The sequence below is a fragment of the Molothrus ater genome, chromosome 3 (assembly GCF_012460135.2).
Source record: "Molothrus ater isolate BHLD 08-10-18 breed brown headed cowbird chromosome 3, BPBGC_Mater_1.1, whole genome shotgun sequence".
NCBI lineage: Eukaryota > Metazoa > Chordata > Aves > Passeriformes > Icteridae > Molothrus > Molothrus ater.
Window position 1 is genome coordinate 55,077,586 of NC_050480.2, and position 27,709 is coordinate 55,105,294.

The window sequence follows — 27,709 nt, forward strand, 5'->3', positions numbered from 1 at the left end:
GCAAACATGATGACACAAGAGCTCTGAGACTTACCTCTTGTGTTTAGTGTCATTTTCTGAGGGTCTACCTTGGCTCAGTTAATTACATTGTGCCACAGATTTTTGTTAGTCATATGTAGATCTAATTTTCAAGATTGTCCCTTGGTACCAAATTAGCAGAGAAAACATCAGCTGCAATTTGCTTACAAACATACTTTAAACACCAGCTGCTTGTAAAAATGCATATGATGTTTTTAAATTAAAAATCTCTGTGTTGCCTTAAAAATACTTGCAACAGGGAGCATAACATTTACTCTCTGCAACAAGTTTACTTATGTCCTCAACAATAAAAAATCTGTGTGTCAGTAGGAAATCCAGAAAGTTTGAATTGTTTCATGTCCCTTTCTTTCTTTGTGGCACATCATCATTGTGTAAAAAATTATGATGCCAGACTGTAGTAGTAAGAGCCCTCTGAAGCAGGGTAAAAATCATGTTAGCTGTCATATGTTTAAGTAAATGAGTAGGAATACCACAGGACTTCCAATCTGTGTACACTTTAGCAATGGTTTTTGGCAAAATAAGCAGTTCACATTTCTTCTGACCTCCTCACCTCTGTTAAATAGCAGTTATAATCTTAGTATTTGTACTTGATATACAAATGGAAAATATATAGAATAAGACATCTCAATGCCTTACACCACTACCACAGCCCCACCACTCTGCCATGAATTAACCATGTAGTAGATAACAAGTACACTTTTTTAGTATTTCTATTGGTACTCTCAACATGCTAATACTCATGGAGTTATTCTCTTGTCAGTACTGATAATCTTCAGTCTTCTCAACACTCTTGTAAATAGCTTATATCCTGAAGGCTGACTTTAAAAGATTAAGACAACTCTTTTACTGCTTAACATATCAGAACAGAAGACATATTCTTTCATTGTAGTTACAATCAAGAGAAAGATTTTCACTGTTCATACAGAACCCTTTTTCCTCACTGTACCAATGTTTTCACAAAGTTTCTCATGTAGATGGTAATTCAGTATATTGCATTATGTTTACATGCCAGTCTCAAATATGATTAAAATTCTCTCAGATTTCCTATCCATACACATTGACACTGAAGCAAATTAAATTCCTTCTTTGTACTTTACTGCATGTCAATTTCTTAAGTTCTGGTGACCAAAATCAAAGGTACTGGTTGTGCATGTCTTAGTAAGATTTGTATTTTGTGTTACCTGGTGCTCAAACAAGTAATGAAACTTCTGGGAATGTTTACAAAAGAAAGATTACTGGCTTAATTAATTAATTTTTTGAAATTTGATTACTTTATTGATGAAATAATATATATATATATAGATACAGCTATAGATATAAAAAGAGATTATATGAAATTATAAAAAATCAGGCTCAGCTCATTTAAGGCCAAGTGAAGATCAGAGGTAGCAAATATCTTTATTTTTCCTTCTCTTATGAAATTCACCTTTTGAAGCAACTTCTTCATGCAGATAAGTGATGTTCACTTGCACAGCCCTCCTAAGTCTACGGCACATGTCTACTACTTATGCAGCTGATAAAACCAGAAATTTATTCTCCTGTATAGAACCAGGATAAATATTTATTGCTGCTGAAATAGTTGTCATTCCAAGTGAAAACATGTGTAACTTGACCAGTGGATTAGGCTTCCAAAGTTTAACAGATGTTAATTATGGAGAGGATGGTGGAGGGTAAATATTGCTTTTCCTTTGCTATCTTTCCTGAATAAATTAAGTATATGATTTAATATGGGCTTACAAGGACTATAAGCTAAAAAAAAAAAAGCCATGAGCTAAATTACTATTTATTTCTGTTCCTTTGATCTTAAATTAGTAGGTTCTCATTCAGAGAAATCATTAAATATAATTGTAAAGTTCAAAAATATTTCTGAATGTTTTCAGTGCATATGAACAGAAATTCTTTCTTATGAACCAACTAAATTTTTATTCAGGGAATATGGTTCTCCTATTCCAGAGTTATCTGTATACTTAATGCCAGTCCACAGAAAATCTATTCAATTTCAAAACAAAATACATTACACATAGAAATTAGAAAGTCTGTAAACTATTGTGCTAGGGCTTAGTTGCAAGTAGGGACATTATACAATGTATTTTTTTAAGTTCTGGGTTTAGTTTTAATTTGCAGAATTTTAAACTAATATTTTTGACTCATTTTCATGATGTAAAGTGTGTTTTATTAAAGCTTTTTTTAAAATGTATTAGCTTATTAAAATATAAAAAGAGCATGAAGTATAACTGCAGGTAAATATTTTTATCTAATAAGTTGAATTTTTGAATGGGGTGTTAGCCCCTTTTTTTGCTTTTTCATTACCTCAGATTCTTTCAGAGAAAAGGAAAGAAAAACATTATGCCAGCTCGGTTGAATCTGTCTTTCACTTTTATTAGTATTTAGCAGAAATTTCCGTGGTAACTGTGCTGAAAAGACATCAGTTGTATAAACTTGTGAACAGGAAATCAGAAAATCATGAAAGTATGAAAAATAAAATATGTATGCCATGTCTTTGTTTCTACTGAATAACAAACTAGAAGTAATGTAATTTGTAATCCAGCTTCCTAGGGTTATAGGGGAAATACACGGTTATTATTTATTACGCAGCTTAGAATAGTTGAGCAAATATTTAATGCAGTATGATAAGAGGTACTGGCTTTAAGAAATCAGATTTTAAACTGATGTGTAGCTGAGAATGTTCCTTTTCAGGCCACCACAAGTATCACAGTCTGCTGGTAGTGGACCTGGTAGAAAAAATTTGAAGGATTAGCAATTAAAAGAAGTCAGCAAATATTTTGGCTACCATCTCCAAGCCTTGTTTAAAGCCAGCAAGAAAGCACATCATTTTAAAAATTAACATGGAGGGAAACATGATCCAAAAGCTTTTTCCTTAAGCTTGCCCTTAAGGGCATGAAAGGAGCTCAATACAGGATTGTGATACACAGCCTACAGGCAAGAAATTGATCCATAAATCTTTGTAAATTAAGCCAGTATTTGTGTTACTGAAAAATGGATTTCATCTGCTGGTGAACTCAGAACACTCATAGGCACGATATATCCTCTGTAGGAGCTCAGTTTAGAGACGCTGCTATATTGTATTAGAAGCTGCTACAAACTTGCCACAAAAACCTCTACTGTATGTATTTTCAATGCCATTCTTGTCTTGGTGTGTTTTGTAGGTAATAAATGTTAACATCATGATAGTTTTTGTATTAAACCTCAGTTAGCATGACTTAAATTCAGAGTAATTAGTAGCATGTAGGTTTTCTTTATTTATGTTAAAATTTAAACACCATGAAAAGCATCAAGAATATATAATTAAGGAGATCTGAGAGATCATAGAATTTAGTCCAGAGAGTACAGGACATCTCTATAACAAAACTTGATTGTCTTCTTTATATGTGCCATGTAATTTCAAATTTGTTGATTTAAAAGGTTATGCAATTTTAAAATAGTTGTCTGCTTAATATTTCTTGATTTTCATCACCTTATTCTTGCAATGCTGATGACAAATTTCAATACTTTTCAGAATATTTTGCTATCTTTCAAGCTAAGACTTTCTGAGTCAACAGACTCAAACTTTTACAAGGTCATCTTACACAATGACCACTGGGGAAAAACTCCAAAAGAAAAACACTTATTTCCAATAGCATTAAAAAAATTCAGTAAAACTTTCTGAATACCAGAGAATTCAGAAATGGAGCAAAAGTTGCCATCTTGAAGTTTGGTATTTGTTACTTGGAGTCCACCAGTGTAATGTCCACATTGTGAACATAGAACATGGTATGACTTGAAGGGAGCCTGAGTTGAAGCTGGGTCTGCCCTTAGTTAGTATGTGCTCATCCAAGACATTCTCTTTGCATATAAAACTAGTCCTCAGATATCTGTTTTGCCTTCAGTATGAGTATGTAATGAGGGTGTGCCTGCAGAGCCTTTCTCTTTTTATTTTTTCCAGACTTGTGAATTCTCTGCCTATGCTCTTAGCAAGCAGGTAGCATGACAAGTTCTATTCAAAACCAGACATGCAACTGAGTTAGCACCATCCTGAATGCAGCCTGGGGAGTCCAGGGTTGCCCCTCAGCTTTGCTCTTTACACTGGTATGACATGGACATGGGTATCACATGCACTCCATTTCTCTCGTGTCCCATCATTCACACATGCAGATGCTGCACACACAACTCCTGCTCTCAGCTTCCAGCACTCCACCATGCAAAGCTCACAGCAGGAACACTGAAAATCATTTACTGTTATTTTAACCAAAGACAGGGTTGTAGAAGACTTGGTTTTTCTCTTGGACATAGTCATGTTCTGAGCAAGCAAAGGCTGGGTTTTTAAAGAAACTTTTAAGTACTTTTGTACTCCCCCATTTCTGGTCAGCCAGAGGCAGGTGGGAACAGGCTGGCAGGGAGTGGTGCTGTTTTCCAGCACTGTATAAACATTCCCACAGCAGTGCTTCACTGCTTGGGGCACTTCCTCCCTAACAGCATAGGAAGTGCAACTACCCACCTTCACACCATTGGAATCATGGTATCCACCCCATCTCCTGAAGCAGCTGGAGACTACACTTTTTAATTTGAAAGTACCTGGTATGGATAACATCTTTAAAGAAAAAAAAAAACAAAACAAAAAACCCCAAAACAGTCAGTGCTTTAACATCAGAACAGAGAAGACAGAAACATCTTCTTACCTGCTTTCTGAGTGGATGTAAAACAAGCAGGTGAAAGCACATGCACATGTAATTCTTGATCTTTGCCAGGGCAAAGATACAAACTTACAAAAATCATTACACTAATGCAGTGATACTTTTCCTTCCTGCTGCAAGGTTGGCCATAAAAAGTGTAGGAGCTCATGCCACCAGTGTCACTCTACATCCTTGGTACTAAACTTGGCCATGATTTCAAGTTTGCTGTCATGATAATCTTTCTCTGATGCCAATAACCATACCAGTACCCACACATTCCTCCAAAGTAAGTCTTCTGCAAAAAAGGAGGAAGGCAAAGAAAAGTGCAAAAGGCAAAATAAAGTGTGTACCAAAGATTTTTTTTCTTTCATTAGATATTTGTCATGCATAATATTTTTGAGTCCTATTTTGTCATGAATTAAAGCACAGCATTCCTACATTTTTGATTATCATTAATTTCCAAAAGTAATGTCAGAAAAATATCAGAGTTCAACATAAGATAATATAATTGAATTTATCTGTTTATAGATGCATTTATGAATGTTGTTTAGAACACACATATTTCTCGAATTACTACCTTGTTTTATAGTCAATGCTGTTTGGCTTTAAATTCTACTTCACTGAAGTTATTTCTAATTCTTTCAGTTCCTAGTGCTTCCTATCTTATTAAGAATGTAAAGCCATCTCTCTGTATACAGACTTGCAGGCATGATGAGGTGGATTCAAAGTTAATGAATCTTCCTCTTAATTTTAACCCCTGAGTATGGCCATGACCTTCTCCTCCTACATTGTTGAATTATAATGAGGTCGGGGGTGGTTTAATCTATTGATCCTGTTGTCCATGACAGCACTGCTATATTATTAATTGCAGACACAGACTACATGTGCATACTTATCCCTCATTTCAAGAAGAGATACTTTGCAATCTTTATGTAACAGAGCCATGCTTGGCATCTAATTATCCCAGCTTAGACTTTCTAACTAGAGTATGTTCTTAATTTGCTGTGGAATGCTAGTCACTATAAGAGCAATATAAGGTACAGTACAAGGCATTCATAACATAGCTGAATTCTAGGCAAATGTATGATGAGTATGTTACAGAAGTTTAAGCACCAGTGCTGAGTGTAATAACAGTTCCAGGACTCAGTCCTGGTTTTCAAGATGCATTTTAGTTTAAAGGCTATCCAGTCGTGTTCAGGATAATTTCTTCTGCTTTACAATATGAATGAGTTTGGAGCATACCTACAGCTACAAGCTGGCAAAATAAAAGTGTTCAGAAATGTTTACAGTAACTGAGGCTAACTAATACAGAACAGCCCATGCCTGGGCTAGTGAATCCCCAGTGCCTCCAAAGGAGGTTGACTATGTGCATGTGACCTCTTTGTGGTCCATTCAGTGTTAACTTTTGAAGAGTACCCAGGAATTATTTGGGAAAAAATTAGTTGGCACATGCTAATAGCACAACTCTAGCGCGAGAAGACAGTATTCCTATGCCCAGGTACCTCCTCAGGTAATTTATAATTTGCTTGCATCAAGACAGCCACAGTGGACCAGCTAAGCTGCTGTAACATAATCAGCTGAGGTTTTAGAATACAGAATGATCTTTGCTGAAACTATGTCATTTAAAAAGTAATTGGAATTTGCCCCACATTCTTAATTATATTTATGGCAGTGAGATAATTTGTTGGGTAACAATCAGTTCACATTCAGATTTCAAACCAAAGGGGTAAAGTTTAGGGAAATCTCTGGAACCTAGGCAGGTCAATGGAGAAAATACCAGGTTGGAGTGTTAAGACATCTCCTGGCAGTCTGTGTCACACTGCCTCATCTTACTCCTGTTTCCAGTGACTGTCCTGTTTTAAGAGACAAGCAAAAATGTACTGATGTTGTAAGAAATATGTGCTGTTTCTGTTGTTTCCCAAAGGATAGCACACCAGATAGAAAAATAGATAGATAGATAGATAGATAGATAGATAGATAGATAGATAGATAGATAGATAGATAGATATAGATGGACTGTAGGAACTTAAAAACCAATTATAGTGAATAAATTACCATGTGTGTATAGATCTGATCCCCTCTTAGGAAAGATGCAGATGTCTAACAGTGCCATGGAAGAAAAGTGCAAGAATGATACACATCCTCAGATAACTGAGCTGAAATGAAGGGATTCTGTTCTGTTTCACCCTGGGCACATAGAAAGGATGTGTTTTTTCCTGTCCTGGAAGGAGTAAACAGAGACATAAAGAGGGTTGTGTATGATGATAGAAGGGCAGGGAAAAAAGACTTCCAATCCTGAGCAATGTCAAGGAAATGGAAAGAAAGTCTTTTTTTTTTCTGAAATTCCTGCTGCAAGTTAGGAAGAAGAGGTGGCTAAGAGCTGAAAGTATGACTTAACTTCCTGACCTTCTTGCCCTAGCTATGCCTGAGTATCACTTGCAGTATTCAGCAAATTAAGATTTTGGCTGGTAATACTCAGACTCTGCATGTGAAAACAGCACATAGATTCCATGTCAGCCAAAGATTCCCAGGGATTTACCTCTCAGATGAAGCCTGTAATTTATGTTTGGTGAGACAGATCTTTCAGCTGTTCTAAATCAAAACTCCTACATGATTCACAGCATATGAGGCTCTAGTCCAAATTGTGTATAGATAATTTCTGTTATACTGTAAGGATTATCGGGCTGGTTTTCCTTGCAAATTCTGTGAGCATAATTTTGGAATAACTGCAGTGAATGTAGAAGTTTTTCTTCATTGAATGAGAAGTGAATTAGCTCCAAAATGTGTGTTGCAAATATATAAATGACAGATCATATTATGTTGTCTTTGTCAAGTTTAAACCCCAGCAGGCATATATTTAACTCCATTGATAAATGTGTTAAATTGAGCACATCATCATGTTAAATACACTATAAATTTGTGGCTAAATCACAATAAATTTAGTCAATTCTTTCTTTTTAGTACTCTTACAGAGAAAAAGACACTGATTATTCAATTCAATTGATGCTGCTAAAATACCAAGAATTTTGAGACAAACAAGCTTTTTCCACACAGAGAAGCAAAGCAAGAAAACTATGTAATACTCTTGAAAATGTGCTGAGAGGTTATAGTTTTGAACAATTCAGCAAGGAGTTGTCAGATCTGTGAAAGATTTTTATGGGATGTTTCCTTAATAACAGTGTAAGAATTGGTTCCCCTGTGGAGTATCTTTTGCAGCCATTGTACTGCTAACAGCTACTGTTTCTCTCTGTACAAGGAGAAAAAATTTCTAGAGTGGCACAGTCCAGCTGAATATTTACAGATAAATTCATCTAAAATTGATTTAGACTCCAGGATACTTCTGCCTGGCCCTTCAACCTCTCCCCAAGGGATGGCTATTCAAGTAATGCAGGTAGTCCTAGAGACACATCCAAAAATCTCCAAGCGCAGCAAGGAAAGAGGGCAAGACTCTGTCACTGTGGGAGAGCAGGTGGAAAGAAGAGCAAGTATTCTCCTGCACCTCCATGTGCCCTACATTTAGATATGCTTCTGGAGCAAGCCAGCCCAGAGACACATCCCTCATCTGGAATACAGCCCCAGTGCTGACAGATTCCAGGCTACTGCCTGAAATGTAATTATCTCTGATATGTATAACTGAAAGTCTGGAAGAAGACACTTTGAATGCTGCTTTCCAAGATGCTTGTGAAGTGCTGGCATGAGAAATTGGACCCAATAAAATAAGAGGGGAAGGCTAAAATAGAAGTGATAGACATTTATTAGCCATTTGTGGAAAGTGTTGGTCATCATGCATGCTAAGTGGCGATAATGATGCGCTGTGATTGTGTGGTGACTCAGAGCTGACTCCAGAAGGCTGCAGCAGCTGCTCTGCTTCCAGCCATCCTCTTCCCTGCTGCTATGGGGAACTGTGTTGGTGGAGAAGCAGTGGCTTTGCCCATTCTGCCCAAGATAGAAGCCTGGAGGCTGGGGAGGAAAAGCTGGTAGGTTGTCATGACTGCCTTTTTTTGTATTCCCCTTTTACTCTCATGGCAGTAACTCCCTCAAGTGACTGGAGGAACAAAGGCAGCTGAGGCATTTCTACAGGAGGTCTACACTGGCATATGGGTCTCACCTGGAGCACCTGCAAGAAGTGGCTACCTTTCCTTTACTTGTGACTCAACAGCTGGTGATTTGGCTGGGTCACTCACCCTTCTACCACAGGCAAGCTGAGGAGCTCTAAGTAGCCTCAGGGGTTCAGGGAAAGCAGGAAGATTTGGTGCCCCAGAATTTTATTAGATGCTGTTATTCACTGTAAGGTAGGGTCTGCTTTAAACATGACAGGCAGCTCTTTCAAAACAGCTGGAGGTGGAGAGGAAGGTGGAGGAGTACAGGATGAGCTTCTTTCTTCAACTAGAGAGAGGGAGTGGGGAGGTGCATGACACTGAATCATATCTTCAATACTTTTGTATTGAAAAATAGACTGAGGAGAGGCTCTGCTACTGACACAGGCCTTCAGCTAGCAGGTGCCTATGGATGTTCAGAGCCCATGAAACCATCTGGGGTGACTTACTGCCATTAGGAGCATCTCATGAAGCACTTCTTGCTAGGTATGTCTGTCTTATGTTTTTTTGCTTATTTCAGGTTTAGGAATTGAGGCCAGAGAAGAGAAGCTGCACTTTAATAGGCCTGAGGTATGCAGGGCTGTTCCACAGCTTTGGCACATGGCACCTCAGTATTGCAGAGTCTCTAGAGCAGGGCTTTTTCTGATTTGGTCATTTGATTTGGAAATTTTCTATCCTTCATATTTAATTTTTGTAGAAATAATTACAAACCAACGCAACATTAAACATAACTTTGCTAAGTGGCTGTTGGAGTTGCATACCAGCTCATTTCTGTCTTCATCATCCCACCCCAACCTGATCCCACGCTTTGCTGCAGTTGCTACTGCAGGAGCTGGGGGAGAACATTAACACCCTCCTGTAAGTTGTTTTTGATGGTAAAACTGATGCATTGTTGAAAGGAGAGATGGCTGAGGTCAATCACCAAACCACGTTGATTGAGAGTGTTGTGTTCATGTTTTGTTACAACATGTTGATAAGTAGTTTTTGGCCTTTGGAAGGATACACTTTGGAAGGAAGTTTTCTGTTGACAATACTTAGCTCCAGGCTGAAGTTTTCATTATCATCATCTCATCTCAGGGAAGTCTTTACATTTACTAAGCTAATAATTTAACATAATAATCTTCAATGAATAAAGTCCAAAACAATCCCAAAGCAAACTTTTTCTGTATTGTGGTCTAACGTAACCTCATAGACCAAAAATGATCTTTCAGAGGGAAGTGTTGCAGTCACTAGCTAGGGCATCATGACAAATTATACACTCAAAATACATGTGAATCGTATAGTGATTTTCTGAGAAAATATCTCTCACTTTAACCCTTGGATGTTGCCTATTAAACTTCTCTAATTGTCTTGGGAAACTTAGGGAGCTTGATTCCTTTCCAAGGCCTAATCCAAGGGGTGCAGCAAGGGACCAGAATGGATCAGCATGGCTCCAAATGGTGTTCTGGTTGATGTGGACATGGATAGCCTAAAAGGGGTAGAGTCAAGAGGACACATTACATTACTGAAATCACAACAGATATTTTACCTGATGAGTTCTGCACTGGAAGGAGTGAAATCATTAATGTTATCCAGATACTTCCCTTCCTAGGCCTTGCATTACAATTATCTTTCTTACAACATTTCTTTCACTTGCTTTACTGACCTCTGCTTCAGGTTTCCTAAGAAAAGTTTTATTCATTACATACACCAAAAGTTCAAGTAGACAGTTTTTGTGGAGGGAGATGAAGGTCAGAGAAAGCTTGTTTATATCTTTATTACAAGAGAACTAGAATGCTGCATTTGTGAACACAGAAAAGTCATCCAATTATTTAAAATCAAACAGCTTTTGTTCAAGGTGAGAAAATGTAATTTCTCTATTTTTTTTTCACAGTAGTATTCTGCAGACTTCAGGGGAGTTATTCTAGTTTATGGTTACCTAAAATTGGAAAGAAAAATACATCCCTTTTTAATTCTTCATTCTTTCTTTTCCAATACTTGATTCTCACACTGTTTTTCAGTGTATACTGAGGATGAAGGAGATCTGTTGTGGTGTGTAACAAATTCTCTGCAACCTCTGCTGTTTGTCTGAAAGCTTGCTGAATACAGCTCTGCAATGTCAAATGTCTTTGATTTGATTTGGACTGGACCAGATGTCAACAAATTGGAATTTAATGTTGTTGAGACAGAGGACAATGTAGGAAGCATAAAGGGTTTCATTACAATTAAAGAAGACATTCAGATGCAGTTGTGCAGTTTTTATATACCGCAACTTAGAGCAATTAGGAAAAAAATCAGAAATCCTGTTTTCCTCTCATTCCTTATGAAGAAGTGAATGGGAATTCAGGACTTGTATGATAAAACATGGTCATGGTGTTTTTTTTTTTTTGTTTTCATCATAACTTTTATTTTTAAAATAAAAATTTGTGGTATATAAGGTGACATTCTTCTTTAGCCCTTTTAAATTATGCATGATTTGTTTATCTGGGGGAATATTAGACAGAAAATCAACAAAAGGCCAGTGTTAAGGAGCAAAAACCAGCCTTGATTATAGTTTCAGACTAATCTGCAGTACTACGCATGAAGCTGGCAATGATCTTTGCTTTCTTCATGCCGCCAGCAGCAAATATACAAACAACTTTATTTTTCATGCAGAGGTGATTGCAAAGCAAGTTCTAAAAGTCAGAAATGCACAGAAATTAACTGTTTAGATGGCCTGTGTGAGCATTTGCCAGATGATGATTGCTTGTTGCTTAAATATGTACTAGAAAATACAGAACAATGAAGACGGAGAACTTTCACTGCAACATGGCATCTGCCTCTCTGCAGGAGAAAGCTCCTTTTCTCCAGAAAAGGAGAAACAAGGTGGAACAAAGATTTCTTTTTCTAGTTCTGACTTACCTGTGGTACATCTGCCTGGGACCTCAGAGACACTTTTCTTCTGCCCACCTGATGTGCCCTCACATTTTCATTAGGAGAGCAGATGGTCTGGCTTTCAGGAAAATGGTTGTAATGGGATGTGGTATTGACTGGTAAACCTCAGGAAATTTGAAGGAGTCAGGAAGGGACTGGGACCAGTTTTCTTCAATTCTGAACAGCCATATCTCCTTCCTGGTGCAGGCAGTGCGGTGGGAATGGAGAAAGAAAAATCTCCAAAGAATGGTTTCATATACAACAGTATAAATATTCCCAGAGGGGTTTTTTGTTGGTTTTAATTTGATTTTCTTGTTTGTTTGTTTCTTTGGGGGGTGGGGGGGTTATTGGGTTGGGTTTGGTTTTTTGGTTTTTTGTTAGTTTGGTTTTGGTTTTGGTTTTTGTTTTCTTTATTTCTGCAAAGCTGTATATACTTCAGATTGCATTAGTTCTGCACACTGTGTTAGATGCCTTAAGGTTCAATGTCTATTTTTGCTGAATTTAGACCTGAACCTTTCTGGAGCCTAACCTTAAAAAAATCAGAAATTCAGATGATCTATGTTGCACCCCATTGATGCTGAGGGAGGTTATGAGAAATATTGCTCTTTGGTTTGTGGAGATCTCCATGGAGATACTTCCTGGTATGTCATCAATAAAATTATTTTACTGGAAGAACACTTAACTCTTCACTTTTTTTCTTTTAGATGACTGAAAAAAGATATTGGCCAATTACAATTTTGAGATTTGTTCACCTTCTAATTGTAACCAAATGTTGCAAAGCACCATAAATCCTTTAAGAGCTTTGTCAAGAACAAGTATGTCTAAAAGTGGTTTTCATCAAATTTTTATGTGAAGTAAAGGATAAGTAAGATTAGTTAATAAGTACAAATCTTCGTGATTTCCATAAAATGCTCATTTAACAAGAGTAGTTTTTTCTCTACCAGCATTATAGTCTAGTTCTTCGTTTTTCTAGAAATCCAAATCTGGCCTGAGAATGATCTTAAAAGTTGACTAGAATAGTAATTGCACCTATTAAATGTCTCTGGTCTGGTAGAATCCAGTGTAGATTGACTTCATATCAGACATAAGTGTTAAAATCCACATTTTTGAGATTAAACCTCTTGAAGTGCGTGACTTTATTCAGTGAGTGATCCTGAACCTCGGAGATGCAATGCTTGATTTTGCAAGAAAGAACAGTTCTTCTGATGATCCACAGCTAATTTTCTTCCTCCTCATTTTTTTGTTATTATGTTAAATATAACCAAAATGTCTATCTTGATGTAACTAATTTTATAGGCAATTTTGAATTATTTAAAGCATATTCTCTCAGTACCAAGGTACAATTTTTCTTACCAATTAAAACTAAAGCTTGAATTCTGTCTTTCAGACTCCCCTTTCTTCTTTACTACCCTTTATCACATCCCCAATGTTTTAGAGTAAAATAAGAAGCAGGTGCTTAATTATTGTTATGGTTATTATTTATCTCAAGTACATAGAGGAGCAAGCAGGACAGAAAATACTAGAAAGATAATGCAAATAGAGACAGAAATCTATAACTGAGGCTTCATATATATTTCAGAGGAGTGAATGGTTGAGAAATGTCATTCGAAAGGAAGAACACATGGCAGTGGAATCTGTTGCTACAATTTAAGGTTCTTCCTTCTCATGATTGAAGCAAAGGGCAGACTATTCCCTACCTTTTTGCAAGGGTCTCGCAAGTCTGCTCCACTTTATCGATGCCGGATGATTCCTCTGCTTTGGTAACAGCAAAATATTGGTAACTCATATGCAGGGGAGCTACAGAAAAGAACCCCAAAAAGGAAAGGAACCACCTCTGCAACAGGCTGAACCAGCCTTGCTTTCTCAGTTCGTCCTCACAGGGTGAGTGCTCTAATCCCTGACCATCTTGGTGGCCCTTCACTAAATCCACCCTAGTTTATTTATGTCTTTCCTGTATCGGGAAGCACAAAATTGAATGCAATACTGTAGAAACAGTACAAGGAGCGCTATGTAAAGGGAGATGATTATTAAGAGATGAATATTCTCTTCTAGTCACACAGCCGAGAATATTGTTGTTCCTCTTTGCTGCCAAGGCACACTGCTGGCTCCTGCTCACTCTCTGTCTGCCAACACACCTTACATCTTGCCAGCAGGGTTGGTCTCCTCCATCAAGCCCAACTGGCATAACTGCAAGGAGTTCTTCCTTCCCAGGTGAAGGACCTTGCACTTGTCCCGTTGTCTCCATCTTTAGTTTGTGCTAAATTCCAGGGTGTTTATAAAACACACCTGAATGACTTAGAAAGAAATCCTCACTGTAAATGCAGAGTCTGGGTAGAAATAGTCTATAAGGAGGAAAAGCCTATCACAGTGTTTAGAGAAAGAGAAGAACATCCTCAGTGAGCTGGGCATGTATCTCCCAATTAGTAGAGCAAATTTTTCTCTTTCAGTTATCTTTCTCAGAACAAAATCTATGGGCCAGTCAATATATTCAAAGAAAAGAAATCTTAGAAACATAGAATCATATAATATGCTGAGTTGGAAGGGACTTGCACAGTACAGGTCTCAACTGAGATAAGTTTTTTGTTCTGTGATTTATTTAAAAATGTTATGCTAATACTTCGTGGGTAACAGACTACTATGCTGGATTATGCACACTCCAAATCTGAGGATTGTCTGCAATCACATCCAAGAAATCAGATCTGGCAAAAAAACCCAGGACAAACCCACACGAGCATCTTTCCTTCTGTTGTAGGAGTCATCATTGACTCTGTAGGAGAAGAGAATGTTGCCTGAAGACCCCACAGCAGCCACCCAGTATCTGAAGGGGGCCTTCAAGGAAGCTGAAGAAGGACAATTCATCAGGAACTGTAGCGATAGGACAATGGGGAATGGCTTAAACCTGAAAAGCGGTAGGCTTAGATTAGATGTTAGGAAGGAATTCTTTACTCTGAAGGTGGTAAGGCACTGGAAGACACTGGAAACAGGTTGCTCAGAGATGTTGTGGATGTCCCGACTCTGGATGTGTCAAGGCCAGGCTGGATGGGGTTTTGAGCACCCTGATCTAGTGGAAGGTGTCTCAGTCCATGGCAGGGCTGTTGGAATTAGATGGCCTTTAAGATCCCTTCAGACCAAACCATTCTGTGATTCCATGTTTCTACTACTCTATGACTCCAAATTGCTATGCAAGCCTACAATGCTTTATTGATGTGTAATTTCAGTTCTGTGATGGATGCATGGTTTACTTAATAGCACCTTGAAATTATTCTCAGACTAGCAGATATGTTGTGATAACATGAACTTCTCCCAGAAAATTCCTGTTTGTCCCTTTGTGTCTACAGTTCTGCTGAGGTTTGGAAGCTGAAATTTACTGAATTGTCTAGTTTCTTAATCTCTTTGTACCATGCTCATCACCATGGTTTGAACATTTGTTTGATTACCAAAGCTTTATTGTGTCTCACCAGTGTATGATAGGGAGAAAACAAGTTATTTCTTATCATCCAAGCTTTAATCTTCAAGCAGGATGCTAAAACAAGCTATCTGCCTGTTGCCCATCATCTCAAGCCATGAGTACTATATAATGATACTTCAGATCTCACACCTTTGTGCAGTGCAATTATAATTATATTACTGGAACCCACACAAATGCATTCTAACTTGCCCAAGACAACAAAAGCTTTGATCTCCAGTTATTACTTCTTGTGCTTGTTGCCTTCACATTTCTTCTGCAGAGTATATTGGATCATTCCAGTATGAAATTAATCTCTTGAAGAAGATAAATGACTTTTTACTTTCTATTTAAAATATGTTCTTGCTTTTCTATTCATAAACATCTTACTTTAAAGAGGTATGTTCTTGTAGAATGACCGCAAGGCTTGAATGTTTTCAAACAGCTGCATTTTACACAGATGTGCTGGATTAAACATGCTTTCACTGGCATTCTTTAAGTAAGAAATTGGAGAATTTGAGCTCCCTTCTAATCTAAACAATTATGTGGCTAGCCTGCACATCCTTGTTGTAGGATATATCATTGTATTTTCAGCTTCAAGAGATATAATAAATCTTGCTATAGTACAGGAATAATTTTGATTATGAAATCTCTAGATCAGATCATTGTTAAATTTTAAATTCCTGAAGTCCTCAAGAGTCTTTCAAAACTTGCAGAAAATATTGGAAAACATTTGAAAGGAGAGATACAAAAAAGTGATCCTCAGAGCTGCAATTTCTTTTTTGACTTAATGTTTTCAAAAATATAACTTCAGATTTAGAAAGTCTTTATTCTGACTGATAAAAAACATGAGTATGTAGGGATACACACCTTCAGACTTGTTTGTTTGTGGAATATTTAACTTTTCATTTGTTTCATGTGGGTTTTTCCATGTAGGATGAGGTGATTATGGAAAAAACCCAACACCCAGACATAGTTTTTTTAGTCATAGTCATAGTCCTGTTGTTAATCAGAAGTGTAATCATTAACAGTTCTAAAAGCTAAGGAGCTAAGTGAGAACTGCTTCTGCTCTTATTCTGGAAGTTACAGAAATCCAAAACCTATTATGATCAAGATATTCCTGTTAATAAAAATGGCTTTATGAAAAGAAAAATGGTTTCTAGTCTCTGTGGCTAGTTTCTGGGAAAAAACAGATTTTTAAATTTTGATTTAAAATGCAAGAGAAAGATAAAACATTAATATTTAATGTTAGTGGGTTAAATTTGTGCTAACCTCAGTAGGGAGTGACCTATAAGTTCAAATGTTATTATAACAAAAAGTAAAGAAATTTTTTTGTTATTTGTCTTCCCTCTTTCATTTTACCTCATCTCTCCCCCAACTAGGAGACAGAATAGGATTCTGAATACTGATAGGTATAGCAGTTCATAAGGTAAATGCTTACCTACAAAAAATTTTCCACCATTTTTTTCTTATTTTCTTCACATATTATGCGGTTTCTTTAGCATATTCCTATTAAACCTTAAAAAATCAGCAATGCTTTTATAATTTTAAAATATCTTCAACAACCATTTTCTAATGGTCTATTGTGCCACAAAAATATGTCAGAAAGGAAATTATAAGCACTAAAACCTATGCTGGAAGTGCCATAGAAGTTGGGAAAATCCTATCCAAATTGTTGTTAAACAGAGCTGGTCACTGTTTGAAGTATAACAGGTTACATGGTTTCAGAGGAGGTTGCAATAGCATGATTTCAACATATGTTATACATATGGCAAGAGGAATCAGGCAGCATTTTATAGCTCCATGCTCAAAATAAACACTAGGAGCTCAATTCATTTGCGTGGACCCATGTTAGTTCCACTCACAAGATTCTAGGATATCTCACCCAGGGCCTTGAGGAGACCCAAGTGCTTCTCTTGAGGCAGCTGGAGGGATGTGAGGATGTACAAGGCCATGCCCAATGGTACTACCTGCCTCTCTGGGGGTCACTGCATATGCCTGTGCTGGCTCTCAGCCTATTCCCTGCAGGGCATTCTCTCTAAGACATCATCAATATGCCAGGTGTGCACGGAACTGACAGATCCATGGGAAATACATATCATTCTGTAGCAGCAGTCAGGAAGCAAGTGAAGTATTCTAGAGTAGCTGAAAAGACACTAAATTACCAATTCTGAACAGCTGGATCCTGCCTCATGGCACGTGCAGACAAATAAAACCTACTCATTAATTCAAACTGTTCTTTAATGGAGGAAAAAATGCCTATTCACATTGATTATACCTCTGCCTTAACTTAGGATTGCCACTAACTAATTTTGTTTCTGAGAATCCAGAGGATTTTTGACAATGACTTTATGCAGCGTGGAATTAAAAATTAACAGCAACAGAAATTCACCTGATTTATTTCCATGTCCCCTAAGCAAACACACCTGCACCTAAATTCCTCCTGATAAACATCTGTTCTAAAACTTCAAATGACAGAAATGCCATAGGATATCTATTCTATTAAAAAGCTAAATTTCTCCTGCTACAATTTAAAACATTACTTATCATTATATTATTCAGAGCAAATTAAAAAAAAAAAACAGAACTTTTTTTCATTTTTTTCTTTGAAACAATAGTCTAAATATTTGAAACTATTTTTTACTAAATGGCATCTTCCAGATGTTTTATTTTCTTCATCTGGTCACATCTTTCAATGAAGCAAACCATACACTGTACAAAAGCTTTTTCTTCCCTGATACCCTATCCCACTAAAAAAAGCCCTCTATGATGGTGATGGTGAGCATTGAACCAGAGATCATCTACATTTGAGGAACAGTCTCTTTCTCTGCCTTTGTTTTTGAGGAACATTCACTGAGATTAAATTCTGAGACCTTCAAACTTTTCACAGCAATAATTTGTAGTGAGTTGTGCCAGGCTTAAAAGTTAACTAACTTGCCTACACTGCTGTTGGACAAAAAAAAAATTAAGAATTTAATAAAAATACCTTTCCAATTAAATAAAGAACTACCAATGCACCACCTACAGAAATGCATGGCAGCGGGGAGCTTGAAAGTCAAACGCTAAGGCATTTTATCACATCCTGCGGAAATTTCTTCTCTTTGAGCTTCCCTGGTGGCAGGCACAAGAATTTTGACATGAGTGAGTCTCAGTAATTTACCATAGCTTCATGTGGACAGAGACTGGGTCAGACAGTCAGTAATGGAATGAGCTTCCCTGGCTGAGGGGACTGTTCAAACCTGCCAACTGCCCATGCTCCATGCCCAGACCTGAGGAAAGGAAGTCTACACAAACCTTTCAAAGTTACTATTTTTCCCCCATTTTTTCTTACGTTTTTAGTCTCAGGAGCTTACCATAGAAAGTAGAAGACAAGAATAGTAGAATGCCACTATAGGACAAACTGGGGGGTTCTTGGCTGCAGGGTATGTCTGTCACTGCTTTTAAAGTGATCAGATTTCGTCATGACTAAATGTGATGGGTTTGGGAATACAGCATCACTTTAAAAGCTAAAGAGTAGTTAGTGATCGGATGAAGTATTGAAGTAATTTGGTGAGCCTGGAATATATAAATCACAAGGAAAATAGACACTTAAAAATAGTTAGTCAAATTATGGATGAAGATCAGATGAAAGAAATAAAAAATAGAAACAGAACAGCCTTTGGGATGTCAGTGGGATCCATCAAAGTCGAATCATTATACAGCTCTGGCATTTAGCTTCAGTGTAGGGGGTCCCCCAAGCACTTCTGGTTGGTGGCTTGCTGAGTAAATGTCAGTTCAATGCTGTTTTCCTGTTTTCGTGGAAAACTCCTGTAGGGTCTCTCATCAGCTAACCAGTTGGATTATGTCCCCAATGCCTCTAGTCAAGCATAAATGTTAGTTCTAAAAGTAGCTGCTTTCTTACCTTGTTTCTATTTCACTCAGTGATATCACGGTTTTTTTGCCATCAAAGGTCCAAGACCAGCTATTTTTGAACTATGAGCTAGTAGTGGCTTTGATGCTGCTTGCAAACCACATTCCTGAGTGTATGTCAGTGAATTTGACATGCACACCATTAAGACAGTTAAAATTATTATACATAGATGATGTAGCCCAGTGAACACACAGGAGACAGGTTCAGCTCTGCTTCTTTGTCATAGGCACCAACAAATAGAAAAGCTTGTGCCTGTTCTTGTGTTACATATGGTATGGGGAGAGAGACTCTTGTCACTTTTATATTTGCAGGGTATGTGTCTGATCATGATTGCACACTACATCTCTTCATTTAAACATGCTTCACACAAAACAGGGAGAAAATATTTTGTTAGTATTAGTTAATTTAGAAAAGTGTCATCACCTAATAATGAAAGTAATGCAGTCCATTATTCTATTCTAAACCCTGCAAGCAACCACAGTAATTTACAGTGTCATACAAAAACTATAATACCTGCATCAGCAGGACATCACAGTCTACAGGCACACTGAGCAGGCACAGTATAGTGACCTTTCCTTGTATGTCTGTTTCATGGACACTTAATTAACAACATATGTATTATATAAAAAAAACATGTATAGAAGGATTAATGGCATTAGAGATGGGCAAAACCAGGGGAGAGGGCTCATTTACTGACCTTCTGTTATAATTCTGATTTAATTTGGGTGTCAGAGTGGGAACTTTTTCATGGGGCTGAGCAGTCTTCTCTGACAGAAAGCGCTGAGAGTGGAGAGAGTTTCAGTAATGCTGCCAGACCTGGTAGTTTACAGCCTAAGATCTTTCATGTTTTGTTTTTAAGTCCCTTGCTAAGGCAAGGCGCAGGCATGGCTGTGCTTCGACTGACCTGACTTCCCTGCATAGCTCGCTGTCAGGCTCTGTGAAAGGCTGGACTGTAAACCTTGGGACTGTGTCCATCTGTGAGTCATGGTGGGAGCAGAAGCTCTGTATTTACACAAATACCAGGTTAGGAGTTTTTGTTTTCATAGGACATCAGTTCACAGAGTTCTGTTAGTAGTGAACAGAAGCTGAGGTGAAGTTGCCATAAAATCTCTCCCTTTGCCAAAGAGTGAATCTGTGATAAAGCAACAAAGCAGCCATGTTTAAATTTCAAGTCTAGTATCTCACCTGCAGATATTATTTTCTTAGTAAAAGGGAGTAAATTTTTAAAAGATGAGAAAACATCATTACTTTGAATAACTTTGATTTAGTTAGAGTCAGATTCTTATAATGTTTTTATGCTGGGTTTTTGTACATAAAATATAAATGAAAGCAGCTATTAAGATTCTGCCTTTTTACTGCATCATAACGTGCTGCTATTTTTAAATAATCATCCCTTAGTGTATCACATTCTTCATTTTCATTAAATAAACATTTGAAATGTGTAAAAGTAATATTCATTAGTACTTTTTAAAATATAAGCTAATGGAAATGCCTCTCTATGAATACATGATATTTTGTCTGCTGTTTCATAGAAAGAACTAGTTATATTAAAATAAGGGGGGGGGGGGGTTCTCTTTTTTTTAATTTCTTCTTCTCTCCATGTATTTTAAAGCAATTCAAACACACTTAGTATTTGTCCCATTCACTCTGTTTCCTCCTGGCTCTAGGGCTCCAGCTCCAAAGAGCTGAGAAGCTGCAACCATCTATACAAACCATATCTGACACCACACTGCACTGCATATTCCATTTACAGCTTTGCCCATTTTCCATCCTCTGCATGTTTTTTTAATGGTACCAGAACCCATTAAACCCAGGCTTCTTGTGGCTTCTAAGCCACACCCCCTAGGTGTGGGGCAGATGCCATTGTAGTTGCTGGAAAGCCAATGGGAGTTGAATGGAACCCCTCCATAATAATTTTCTGGCCAATGGGCTATGCTTATCAAATGATAGAGTCTCCACAACCTCCCTGGACATCACATGGAAGTGTGGGAGTAGTCTCATTTTGCCTCTACTCTTAAAAGTGAGGCTTATCCCTTCTCTGGGAAGTCCTGGAGCAGACTGGAGGTGCAGTGTGTGAATTAGGGAAATTCTAGTAAAATAGTAGTTGTACTGGGATGTGGCTCAGCAGGGAGGACAAGGTCTGTACTCAGTGCATCCATCTGTTTACTTCCCTGGCATGGGATGAAAGCTCCTGGGACACACACCAGCTCTCTAGTGATGCTGGTGTCATTGAAAAGCAGAGATTTGTAAAGAGAAGTGGGAAACCCCAACAGCAGCCTCTGCTAAGTCCTTGTTCAAAAATATTTAATAGGTGCTCCTAGTAACTTCATGGACAAAGAATGAAAAAGGCACAAAGGACACAGGATGTCCTGGAAAAGTTGAAACAAATAAGGCAGTGTGCCTGTCGTCTATCAGTTAGACAAAAAATATGCTTGATTTCCATTTACTTGAAAAACTAAAATGTTTCCAACTATTTTAACTGGTGAAATGGTGAAGAAATACAATGCAAACAGATTAAAGGCAAGTTCTCTAATGAAAAAAGAATCAAAAGTTACAAATGATCTGATTTATTTTATTCTTGCCATAGTACTGTTTTTTCAGGCTTTTGGGAAGCTTAATTACTGACTAAAAAAAAAAGTAATTACTATATTTAATAGTAGATTTAATCAGAGACTGAATTTTGGCTACTTCTGAATAATTATGCAATCTGATACACATGTGTATTTTCATGTACTCTTTTCCCAGTAGACATATTCAAAGTACCATGATGTCCTAAATAATAAGAAGATAATTCTGTGATCACATCTGCCAGGGAGTTAAAAACCCAGTTGTAGTCTGGGCTTTGCAGATTGCTTGCAAGGAATTTGCTAGAGTAGCAGGTAACAAAGCAATGGACCATCATGGAGACTAGGAAAGTTTCAGTTCACAAGTAGTCCATTGGAGCAACAGAGAACGCATTCTTCAGGATTAAGGGTGGTTTGGAGCAACAAAACTTTGTTGGTTAGAAACTAAACATGATGAGGATGTTTTTCATAGCCATAGATATGGTAAATTTTTGTATAAGTCAATAGTAACCTGAGGAAAAAGGAACTGCAGTAGACAGTGGTTATGGCTTACGTGTGAAAGGAAAACACCTGGGTTCACTCAGTGTGTACACATGACCAATAAATCACTTCCTCTGAATTCTCTCTAAGTTCTCTGCATGATGTTTTCAAGGACAGCAGACATTACTCTGAGTAGACCATTAATGTTTTCTGATTTGCGTTTGGTTTGGTTTGATTTTGGTTCTTGACTTAACCCTAGAATTGTACCATCTTCTTTTTACTCTTCAAATTTACTTCCATTGTGTTTATGAGATTTTTGAAACTCATACATTTTTGTTCCATTTCTGTGGACAGAGAGACACTTACCTAAATCTCTCTGAAATGAGAACAGTGACTCTCAATGGAAAAGTGACTGGGAATTAGACTAGGAGATTAGAAGCCCTGGGTTCTAAGATTACTTGTTTTCTAATTTTTATGAGGCTTTGAGTCACTTATCTATATTCTAATTTTTCCATCAAGTGAATATTTATTCCATTAACCATTAAAACAAATACACTTCCTCCTATCAGGGCAATGGTTATAATAAATGAGCTATGACTTGTTCTTATGGCCATTTCCTTTGCATAATTGTAACTACTTTGTGCAAGTGAATACACAGTAATGAAAATCCCTCATATTTTGTACTATTGAAATTGAGAAAAAACAAGAAATGCACAAACAAACAGTTGTTTCTGACCCACTCAAAATGCTTACAAAATGCTCTTTATGGAAATGTTAAAAACTCTGAAAAAACAAATTTTTCCATTTCATAGAAACATTTTTAAAATTACTTTGTTTTGAAAGCTGTTGTATTCACACAAAAATAAGGATAATTCTGCATCAAACACCTATGTTGTAGAAATCATTTCTTCTTGCTATTAGGAACAGCTTTGTAGATCTGTGTAGCTTTCCTGCTGTTATCCCACCTTGAGTTCTTCCCTTGTGTATTGATTGCTGACTGATAAGCACACTGCTCCTCAGGCTCCTGAGCAAATCTAAATCTTAATTTTTTATTTCTTCAGCTAGGTGTTTCTCAGAAATGTTTCCTTATGCCTTGTTATGGTTTGTTGGAGATTTTTAAGGTTAATTGACTAGATTTGATGCTTTTACCTTCCTTCTTTTTACAGATTCAATATTGACATTGAGAGAGATTCAAATCCCAGAGGTTGTCATGAAGTTGTGTTTAGAACAGGTATGTCCTGCATGTTCACTGTAATTCTTTCTCTCTGGGTAAGGCTAGTTGTGGTGCCCAGTTGCCATGATCTACTTCTGGCTTATGTTTTAACATTGTCTCTGTAATTTTTAAAAAGTCTTTCAGGCTTCTCAGTATTAAAGAAAACAAATATGAGAACAGACACAAAAAATGAGAGAAGTTAAGATTCGTGTTCACCACTAGTCTCTGAAATTGAGGAAACAGGAAATAAAGGAGGAAACTTCTCAACAGTCATTTCTGCTCTGTTTTCCGTAGTCAATAATCTGCTAGTGCTGTCAGTAATCTTGACAAACCTCCCCAGGAAAGTGGTCCCAGCACCAAGCCTGACAGAGTCCAAGAAGTTTGGTGTGATTCATGTGGTATCCTGTGCTGATCCAGGAGTTGGACTTGATGACCCTGATGAGTCTCTTCCAACTCAGCATATGCTATGACTATATGATTCCAAGTCCAGACTATAAATCTATATAAAATATCCATTGCTCAACACCACAGGACTCTACAATGGTTTCTCCTGCAAAAGGAAATAAAGCAGAGTTGCACGCTTGTGCAGATTTGTTGAATTGATTTTTATTTCCATGCACAGATCCCAAGTGGCCCTGTCATGAATCTGCAACACTTAATTTGACTGCAGAAATCAGCCAACTCTATCAAATGTCTGCTCTGGGTCAATCTTAAATGGAGACTGAATATTCAGCAGGCAGTGAAATCCACTGTAGTATGATAGAAATACTTTCTCTGTATATAAACATGGTCTATCTGACCATTTAGTACTTATTAACTATGTACTAAATGTCTGTTCTATCTTTGCAGCATTCATTCTTTGAGAAAAATGGGCAAATTTAATTTAGTTGTATTAATTTCATTATATTTTTAATCTTTTTACTACAAAGGGAGGCATATGAAAAAGAAACCTAAACATGATAGTAAGCTTGATTATTCAGTTAATGCTTCTGTTAGTGACCAATTTTGAAATACAGTATTAAATTTACAAAGAACAGACAAAGATATTCAGATTCCATTTTTTATTTTTATACTTTAAAGGGAATATTTGCTCATAACACTGACATTAATGATCAGGACAAAGTGATGGTAACGACACAGTGTTTTTTGATCATTTGCTGATTTTGACTTTTGTATTAAAAATGGTTTAAGAAAAACATCTCACTTTATCTTCTTCTGTTGTTTCACCTGTAAGTAGAGCATCTTTCAATTGACTTTATTTAAGTTAGAGAGTCAATTTGAGCTGTTCATTTAGTTAAAGCTTAAGCTATACATCTTTAGCCAACCCTCTTTAACAAAAAAGAAAGTTAGATTGCTTGAAGACCAAATTCATATAATAATGGAATCAAAGTCAAGTATGGTACATCTTTTTTTTCAATATGCATGTGTCTCTTCTTTGACAATAGAATCAATTGTCAATTGGCTTACCTTAGTACTTAACTTTTATGTGGCTAAAATTAGGAAAAAAACCCCCACTCTAAGATTCTGTCCATCATCTGGGATTTTGGATTATATCCCTGACTATTTTACAATTTAAATTCTTCCCCTTGTCTAATTTCTGGGGCACTTTTCCTCTTCCCTGCTTTGTAGGGCTCCATCTTCTTAATCTCTCTGTTATTTTTCATGCAGCTGAAAGACAAGACTGTGGGTTTCAGTATTAGCCATAAAGAAATCCAATAATATTTCAAATAATAGATCTCAAAATCTAAGTTTACCTGATTTCTGAAATTGGAAGCTCTAAAATGTTTCTCCAGAAAATGTTCAGTAGCATAACCTGGTCTCCTGTTTCAAATAAACTCTTCTAGAGGGTATGTTTTACTCACATTTATAGTTAAAATAAGTTATATGGTGATTTCTTCAGCTGCTGAAAGTGAACATTTAGTTAAAATGAGGTAAAGGAATTTTGTATATTAAAATTTATCATACACTGTATCATATGAGTAATGCTTCATTTGAGATTGATTTTATTATGCTGTGATGAATAACACTGGTCTATTTTAGTAACTTATTTCTACTCCTAACTATATGTAGTTAAGTCATCCACCTTATGTATTTTTTCTCTTTATGTGTTTATTTCTTCTTTTCTTTTCTTTTTCTTTTCTTTTCTTTTCTTTTCTTTTCTTTTCTTTTCTTTTCTTTTCTTTTCTTTTCTTTTCTTTTCTTTTCTTTTCTTTTCTTTTCTTTTCTTTTCTTTTCTCTTTTCTTTCCTTTCCTTTTCTCTTTTCTTTTCTTTTCTTTCCTTTCCTTTTCTTTTCTTTTCTTTCATAAACATACAGAGAGTCTTTAGGGTGAGATTTGATGAAATGGGAATGATGGTAAAGGTCCTTCTTCTTTTCTAACTTTTGCTAAGGTAAAGAAGTTATAAAAACTTAGGGAGAAAGAGGAGAAAGTGAAAAGCTGTATTTTCCCCATTACTGAGATCTGTCTTGGTTAGAAGTGCTTTGTACAAAGCTGGTAAAAGTTACATAAATATTTTCTTGCCTTTGGGAGCCATCTCTGTCAAGACAAGCAGGTACTCTACATCTGGCTGTCTCCTTTCATGTTTTTACTTGGCACTGCTCACTCCGAAAATGGACAGTACAATGTTGCTCATGTTTTCTCTGAAACCCCTGTGTACATGGTCTGCTCATGCTGCTTACAGGGACCGCTGAAGCTGATGAGAGCATTTATCTGCAAGAGAGGGCAGCCAGCTTTCTGGTAAGGCTGCTGACAGAAGGAATTGATTTCATAATTAGAGCTAAATGGCACCTCCCTGGCAACAGACACGTTGAGTCACATCTGCTATGCATGTACCTCTAGGCTGTTCTCTTGGAAACTGTCCTGTATGGGATCTGCCTGCCTCTCAAAACCAGGAACAAAAATGACCTTTTTGAACAGTTCATTTCAGCCAGGTTTTCCAGCTACTGAGTGTTTACAGCACCTATTGCGCCACTTGTTTTTCACAGTTTCCAGATATCCTGTTTTAAGGCAGGTGTCTTCCCTGTATCCCCTGGGCTGAATGAGATATCATAAACCATTATAAACTCCACAATGTAAATAAATTTACAACAAGAACACAATACAGTTTCCTATACAGCTTTGTGATTAACTAAACATATATGTTTTCCCCAAATTTTTGAAACAATATTCTCTGATCAAGATATTGCTTTTACAAGGTAAGGCAATAGCTGTTTTCAAAATTTAATGTATACAGGCTCATAAAAAAAGGTGGAAATTATCCAGCCAACAAGACTGAAACAGCAATTAACTAAGGAGAATCCTATGAGCTGACCTGAACAGGCAAATCGACCTTCACGTGTGTCTCCTACATGAAAGGAGATATCACTGAAATTTTGTCACTTACCATGATTCCTCCTCTACACAGGAGATAATTAATCATCCTCTTGCCCTTTATTAGGTAGATGGAGCTGTGATTGAAATTATGCATTCATTAGAGTAATCAGAGTTCAAAAAACACTTAACAAATTAAGTAGATCAATACATAGCTTCACTTTTCAGTAACAAAATGACACATAGTATAAGAAATTGCAGAGTAATTAGGACCTGTATTTTCTTTCTCTTCACTCAGTAATTCCACTTTTTTTCTTTTCTCTGTTTTCTTCATGTAATGAAGGTTCTCTGATCTTCCTAAAGAAATCTGTCAAATTGTTTCATATTCAGCTTTTGAAAAAAATGTCAAATTATTTTTCCCAGGAGTATAAACAATGATACTAAAGGAAAAGAAAGAAACTCCAAACATCAAAAGACATAGCCCTCCAGAATTTTTAGTGATGAACAATAACAAGTGACTTCATTTATTAAAAATGGTAGATTATTAAAAAAAGGTAGATTACAAGTGGTGCGGGAAATTATTTGGTGGTTTAAAACGGCAGTGCAGAATTTCCTGTTATTCATCTATTATTTCCTCTCTCCTTCAAATGTAATATTAGTTAAATGATAGCTTGTTTCTTCATTATGTCCAGGAAATATGATTCAACATTTCTGCAATGTTTCTTGTAAATGAAAGTAACTATACTTCTAGAAATTATAATGTTTGATATTAATCCCTGTAGATAGCATTTCACTTGGAAAAGTAAACACAAATGTAAATGGAAAATATTTCCAACTGATTAGACAAAATGTGAAATCAAAAGTGCTTCCAAATACAGTGTTGTGATTGCTTCAACAGAATATTGAGTATAAAGAAAAATAATTTTTCTGTGAAAGAAACCAAGAGCTCATATTGATGTTAAGTACAACACAATATTATTATTAGAATATTATTCCATTTTTTTGTTGAGATCAGTAATTTGTTTACAAAATCATACCTTTGAAATAGTATTTAGATATTGAAAGATGAAAAAAAATGTAATTTTGGCTA

At 36.7% G+C, this 27,709-nt stretch overlaps 1 long non-coding RNA gene across 1 annotated transcript in view; it reads left to right on the top strand.

The window, feature by feature from the left end:
• Window positions 1–9,217: 9,217 nt before the first annotated feature.
• The window catches only part of LOC118685278 (uncharacterized), a 99,579-nt gene continuing 81,087 nt past the window's right edge, over window positions 9,218–27,709 (top strand). Inside the window, exons 1-2 of the long non-coding RNA XR_004979948.1 lie at window positions 9,218–9,292; window positions 23,264–23,328. This is a non-coding gene — a long non-coding RNA (uncharacterized LOC118685278). The remainder of the gene's footprint in view (window positions 9,293–23,263; window positions 23,329–27,709) is intronic.